Source organism: Cervus canadensis, chromosome 10, assembly GCF_019320065.1.
Source record: "Cervus canadensis isolate Bull #8, Minnesota chromosome 10, ASM1932006v1, whole genome shotgun sequence".
NCBI lineage: Eukaryota > Metazoa > Chordata > Mammalia > Artiodactyla > Cervidae > Cervus > Cervus canadensis.
The window spans coordinates 58,589,824-58,595,986 of record NC_057395.1 but is presented as its reverse complement, the minus strand read 5'-3'; positions in this window follow the sequence as shown (position 1 = coordinate 58,595,986).

The window sequence follows — 6,163 nt, the reverse complement described above, 5'->3', positions numbered from 1 at the left end:
GGTGAGTGATCACACCATTGTGGTTATCTGGGTCATGAAGATCTTTTTTGTATAGTTCTTCTCTGTATTCTTGCCACCTCTTGGTGTTCTTTCAGGGCTGGGCGTTAGCAGGGAGCAAAACAAAGTCCCCGCCTTCTTGTTCAGGAGAAGGGAATGGCTACCCACTCCAGTATTCTTGCCTGGAGAATTCCATGGACAGAGGAGCCTGGCAGCCTGCAGTCCATGGGGTCGCAAAGAGTCGGACACGACTGAATGAATACCACTCTTGTTGTTCACGTTGTGAGAGCCTTGAACAAGGCACTGTCTCTCCCAACCCTTCCATGGTTCCCCATCTCAATCTGTGTTAAAAAATTTAAAAAAAAGCCTGAGGGCCTAGAAGACCCCTGTGAGGTGCACCAGCTAGCTCTCCATCTCATCTCCTAGGCTTCTCAGCAGCTTCCTCTGCTCTGGGCACACTGCCTTTCTTGCCATTCCTTGAAGGTGCCAGACAGGTATTTGCAGCAGAGCCTTTATGCTCCCTTTGCCTGGAACACCCTTCCCTCGTGGCTCCCTCGCTTTCTTCGGCCTCTGCTCCAAGGGCAGCTTCTCAGATACAGTCCTGTCACAGAGGTCCTCAGGTTCTTTGCCCTCTTTCCTCTTGCCACCCTCCCTGGGATGCTCTTCTCTTCCTCCTCCCCTGGTCATTCTTTTACTTATTTATTTAGGCTGTGCTGGGTCTTCGTCACTGCGCGGGCTTTTCTCTAGTTTTGGGAGCAGGGGCTACTCTCTGGTTGCGGAGCACAGGCTTCTCATCGTGGTGGCTTTTGTTGCAGAGCGCGGGCTCTGGGGTGCACAGGCTTCAGTTCTTGGGGCACATGGGCTCATTAGTTGCGGTTCCCCGACTCTGGAGCACAGGCTCAGTAGTTGTGGTTCAGGGGCTTAGTTGATCCAAATCATGTGGGATCTTCCTGGACCAGGGATTGAACCTGTGTCTCCTGCATTGGCAGGCGGATTCTTTACCACTGAGCCATCCACTGGGCTTCCCAGGTGGCGTTAGTGGTAAAGAACCTACCTGCCAATGCAGGAGACATGAGAAACACAGGTTCGATCCCTAGGAACATCCCCTGGAGGAGGAAATGGCAACCCACTCCAGTATTCTTGCCTGGAGAATCCTATGGACAGAGGAGCCTGGTGGGCTACAGTCCATACGGTAGCAAAGAGTCGGACATGACTGAAGCAACTCAGCCGCAGGAGCCATCCACTGGTCTGCTCTTGTTCATCCTTCTAGTTTCAGCTTAGGTAGCCCCTCCTCAAGGATACCTTTCTACGTTCCTAGGCTCCATCAGACAGTTGCCAGTGAATGTCCTCTGGCGCCATGTTAAGTGTCTGTCTTCCCCTTTGTGAACAGCAGGGGCTGTGACTGTTTCCAACATAGTATGGCTTTAGAACACACGTGTGGGGTTGAAACCCAGCTGTTACTGCTTGTGTAATCTTGGGCAGATTATCTAAGTTTCAGTTTCCTGATGTGTAAAGTTGAACTCCTCCTGGTTCCTACCTCAGAGAGATATGAGGATTCAATGTGAACTGCTGAGAGCAATGTTTGATGCTTAGTGAAAGTGAAAGTCGCTCAGTCATGTCCGACTCTTTGCAACCCCATGGATTATACAGTCCATGGAATTCTCCAGGCCAGAATATGGAGTGGGTAGCCTTTCCCTTCTCCAGGGGATCTTCCCAACCCAGGGATTGAACCCAGGTCTCCTGCATTGCAGGTGGATTCTTTACCAGTTGAGCCACAAGGGAAGCCCGATGCTTAGTGAGTCCTCAGTAAATGTTAGCTCTCATTTTATCTCCTGTGACCTGCAGTCACTGGCATTAAACAACTGCTTACTGACTCTTTGTTGAACTGGTGAAGGAGTGAATAAATGAAACCTCAAGCATCTGCATATCCAGGTGAGAAATGCAGGGATGAAAATCTGAGCACAAGGATGCAGGGCACATACCAGACTCCCGAGGAGGGTTGAGCAGAATGTGGGATATAACCTAATTTCAATAAAGAAAACTTTTCATTTTCCATAAAACAGATGCCTTGTGGCTATGAGAAGTGGCAACCTTGAGACCCACAAACATACATTCTGGAGGTGTGGGGCTGGAGAGCGACTGTTCATCGTGGTTGTGGGCTTGGTCTTGAAGAGACACCAGTGAGCAGTAGCTTAAAGTGATATCTTAGTTCCCTGCCCAAGAATTGGACCTGAGTAGCCTGGATGAAAACCAGAAATCCTAGCAGCTAGACCACTAAGGGCTAGAGGCTGGAAGCAAAGTTGCCCTGGTTCTTGCCTTGTTTGAAAAATGAATTTCTAAAGGAGGCAAAAACTGTTAAAGCAGGTACAAGGTTTATTATTGGAGATGTGGCACAGTGGGAGAGCCCATAAAGAAATGGTTTTGAAGCTGTTTACCTCAGCTTGGGGCTTGAACACATGTCCTGGGACTCAAACTCAACCAAAACCCTGCCTGGGACTTGAACCCAGCTGAAACCCTGCTTGGGACTCGAACCAGCCACAACGCTGCTTGGGACTTGAACCCACGTGGCTGGCCCTCGAACCCAGCCAAAACCCTGCTTGGGACTCAAACCCAGCTATAACCCACGGTGCCTGGTTTCAGGACCTAACGAAGCTCAGGTTTTTGGTGTCTCATCGCAGAAAGAATTCCGCGCAAGACAAGTGATAGGTAAGAAGTGGGATTTATTCAGATTCAGAGAGAAGCACAGAGTGTGGGCCATCACAGAGGGCAAGTGCGGCCATGAAATGTGGTGTGGTTAGTTTTTATAGGCTGGGTGATTTCCTATGCTAATGAGTGGGAGGACTTGGGAAGGAGTGGAGATTTCCAGCATTTGGGCCATCGCCCACTCCTTCGTCTTTTAACAGTGCCTTGGAGCTGTCCTGGCACTTCTGGGTGTGTCATTGCACTTGCTGACTAAGGATCAAGGTCTGGTCTTGTCTGCCATCTTGGTCCCATTTGATTCTAATTGGTTTTATGTTGTGTCCTTGGGCTATGCCATTCTTTCAAAAGTTGTGCCCTGCCCCTTTCCCTCCTGTTACAGTTTATTTGAGACAGAAGCAAGGCAGAGATACCCACCTGGAGAAAAAGGAGCTGGTTCCCGCCTGATGAGGAGGAGGGCAGTAAAGAGGTGGTCGCATCGTTTATACAGGGCAGTTCTTCCGGTCTTTGTTTACCTGGCCAGTTACCGCCCTCCTTTTTCTACACCTGATCTGTCTTAGGTCCCTCTCTCACATGTATGCACATCTTTTTGTCAAGACGGATTCCAGCACAGAGGCCTATGGGAAAGTTGACACCAGCTATTCTGGGGTGGGGCCCTCTCCCTTTTGGACCCCTAGGAAGTCTTTCTGCATACTTGTAGTCGGGGAGGCATCCTTGATCTCAAGAATGAGAAGTATGTGCTCTGTTTATCCTTTATCTGGGTAAGACTCAGCTCATTTCTGCCCCTCCCATTACTGTCATTTTAAGTGTCCACCAGAGACCAAAGTATAGCTCTTTACCCTGTTCCTGTTGTTTATTTCTATATGGAAGTATAAACAGGAGGCTGGTTATAAATGTCTAACCTGGAGTTCATCTATTTCTTGCCTCAAGAAATATAAACAGGAGGCTAGTTGTAAATGTCTATCCTGGAGTTCATATATCTCCTGCCTCAGGCTGGGCTCTGAACAAGCTGGGTGATAAGAGCAGATCTCTTGCCCTCTCTGGGCCTCAGGGCCTACATTCAAACAATGTGGGTGGTGGAAAAGTGGGCCAGCAAGTGTTCACAGCCTTCTCAGATTCACTTTCATAACAAACATTTTGTATCACCCCTTTATGCCTTAAATGAAATTGAGAGATAATAAAATTGACTTTTATGCATTGACAAAACCAACATCATGCCCTAATTGAAGGGGGGAAAAAAAGATAGTGATTGGAATAAAATGATCTGTATTTCAATACTCAGGTACAAGAACAGTACAAGGCGAAATGAAACAGTTAGCTGTTTGCCTGTATTGTTGACTGAAAAAAAAAGCACACCCTAAGAGCTGAGAGTTATGTCTTAGGACTTCAAGACCAGGAATGCAGATTCCTAAGTAAGTTTGAACCCAGGCATCTCAGATGCTGTGCTTCTAACCACTGTACCACCGTGTATCTATTTGGCCAGTAGGACTGTGCTTCATGGCTAGTTTCTGGAGGCAGTTCCAGCAACTGACTGAAGGTGTTTAGAATCAGAATTTGATTAGAAGGGCTCATTAGGGTGTGAAGTTGAAACTATTGATACATTTTTATAACATTTATCTAAATATCCTTAACAAAACCTAGTAGGGGTGGTGCTGAAGGCCTTGCCCCCTTCCAACTTCCAGCCCCTTCCCCCACCCTCCTTCCCCTGCCCTGCCCCCATCCCCAAGTCCCACCATGACTACCACCTCCAGACTCATCCCTACCTTGAAGATCCACCACCACCAGCTCCTGACCCACCCAGCCCCACCCTTTTCTCCCCTACCCCCACTCCCAGTACTACATGTACCCCTACCGCCAAAGCCCACTTCCTCCTCAAGTTTCACCCCCAGCGCCCCCTCCAGTTTCATCTCCACTTTGGTTCCCATCCTGACTTCATCCCAGTCCCACTCTGATTCTGCCTTCGACCACCTGCCTGGCACATTATCAGCCTTCAACTACTTTTTATGAATGAATGAAAGAGGCTACAATAGTGAAAAGTTAGGTTCCCGACCTTGGTGAACTCAAATACACTGTATGAGTGCTCAGTGGCTCAGTCGTGTCCGACTCTTTGTGACCCCATGGACTGTAGCCTTGCCAGGCTCCTCTGTTCATGGGATTTTCTAGGCAAGAATACTGGAGTAGGTTGTCATGCCCTCCTCCAGGAGATCTTCCTCACCCTGGGATCGAAACTGCGTCTCTTATGTCTCCTGCATTGGCAGGTGGAGTCTTCATTACTGAGCCACTTGGGAAGCCCACTCAAATTCACTAGTGAACAACTAATAATCATCAAGGAAATAAATACACACACACACACTCACGTTTATATATAGCAGTAAGTGTTGTGAAGGAAACTTGTGCTGCAAATGGGAAATGAGAAGGAAGACAATGCTGTCGTGGATGAGCTGATCTACGGAGGCCTCTTGAAGAAACAACTAAGCGGACTTGTCTGAATTAGGGAACGTGTGTAGCCAAGGCCCAGGTGGGTGACAGGGAGTCAATTTAAACGGTGTTGGAAATGGGGGATAAGACGGGGGTGGGGACGGTGCTTTCAGGGACTAGACCACACAGGACCCTGTCTGGTGTCAACCACAAATTGGCCCTTGCCATTGGCACTTGCCCTCTGTCTCCACAAGGATTAAGTCATGCGCTGCTGCGGCTGCTGATTTTCAACCCCCACTGAGAGGAGCTGTTCAGAGTGGAGAGCAGAAATGAGGCGCTCTGTGCTCCAGGAAAAACTGGCAGAACAGGTTTTCAGACATTATTTTCGGGAGCTGATTTTGTGAGGCCAGTTCTCAAGTCTCCTCATATCTAGAAAAACACTAAAATCCTCATGGTGATGTCTGCTTCTTGTGACTAGCAGTAACCTTCGGGAGACTAACAGAAACCTTTTGCCAAAAACATGTGCTTGATTGCATTACTCCCCCTTGACCAAAATCACATATATGCTGACCTTCCCCTACCTCTTTAGAGTGGTTTCTCAGAACTATCTGAAATCCTCTCTCTCAGGTCATAGCCCTCATTTTGCCCCAAAGAAAACTTAACTCACGACTCTCATATTGTGCTTTTTTTTTTTTAAGTCAGCACAGGTGAAGAGGTTTTCAGGGGCAGAGAAGGGAACTCCACCCAGTTATTTCAGAGGCCCAGTTCCACCCTATTAATAGCTTCCTGTGGCTGCTTTAACACATTACCACAAATTTCATGGCATTAAAACAACAGAAATTTATTCTCTCCTACTTCTGGAGCTCAGAAGTCTGAAGTATCACTGGGCTGAAGTCAAGGTGTCAGGGGGCTCTGCTCCCTCCAGAGACACTGGGGAGAATCTGCTCCTTGTGTCTACCAGCTGCTTGTGGCTGCCAGCATTTTTTACACTTCCATTCTGCCTTTGTGGTCTCATTGCTTTCTCCTCCTGTTCTGTGTGGATTCTCCCTCT